Source organism: Choloepus didactylus, chromosome 1, assembly GCF_015220235.1.
Source record: "Choloepus didactylus isolate mChoDid1 chromosome 1, mChoDid1.pri, whole genome shotgun sequence".
Lineage (NCBI taxonomy): Eukaryota > Metazoa > Chordata > Mammalia > Pilosa > Megalonychidae > Choloepus > Choloepus didactylus.
Genome location: NC_051307.1, coordinates 137,883,492 through 137,884,271, shown reverse-complemented (window position 1 = coordinate 137,884,271; position 780 = coordinate 137,883,492).

Sequence of the window (780 nt, the reverse complement as noted above, 5' to 3'; positions counted from 1 at the left end):
TCATCTGCTGGTTCAGTAAATATTTTCTGCATCTCAGGTGGTGAGTGAAAATTTAAGTCACAGAAATATGGCCGAATATAGTTATTCCCTGACGCAGTTCACCTGCCTCAAGCTACCCAGAACAGAAACAGTGGGTCACTCTCACCCAGACGGACAGTGCTCTTCAACAACATCCTTGAACCAGCCAGAGAAACTTCAGCCCCCATTCTGTCCAGGAGAACAGACCCCATGGGTGAGGTGACTTGTTGGGCAGCCAGTGGCCAGCAGAGGTTGGGCAGAGACCCAGGTCTGCTAACTTCCTGGCCACGCTCCCTCCACTCAAATGATGCAGTGACAGGTGGTACTTGGCTGTCTTCACATATCCTGGTGCAGACACTGTTGCTAAGGTAACTGGATGAACATGAAACAGAAACAGTCTATAGGGTCCTGCTGCCACCATCCATGTGTCCACACAGTTCCCCATGCCCACCAGAGAGACACAGTCAGGCTTATTGATCAGGCTGAGCATGAGTATAGGGGTCACAGACCTCTGGGAAGAAACACCTGAGCTGTGTGGTAGTCAATATTCCCTGAACACTGTTCACGGGCATGGTTTTAGACAAGTTGTTGAAGACAGGGGACAGATTATGAGGGATTGAAATTGCTTGAGAGTGCTGGCCATCAATATGTGATGTGGCTGAAAGTATCAGAAGCCTGGGTTCTAGCTGTGGGTCCTTGGTTTACCTGGGGCATCTGTAGAACGAGAGGACTGGGGATGGCATCTAATCCTCCAACTCTGAG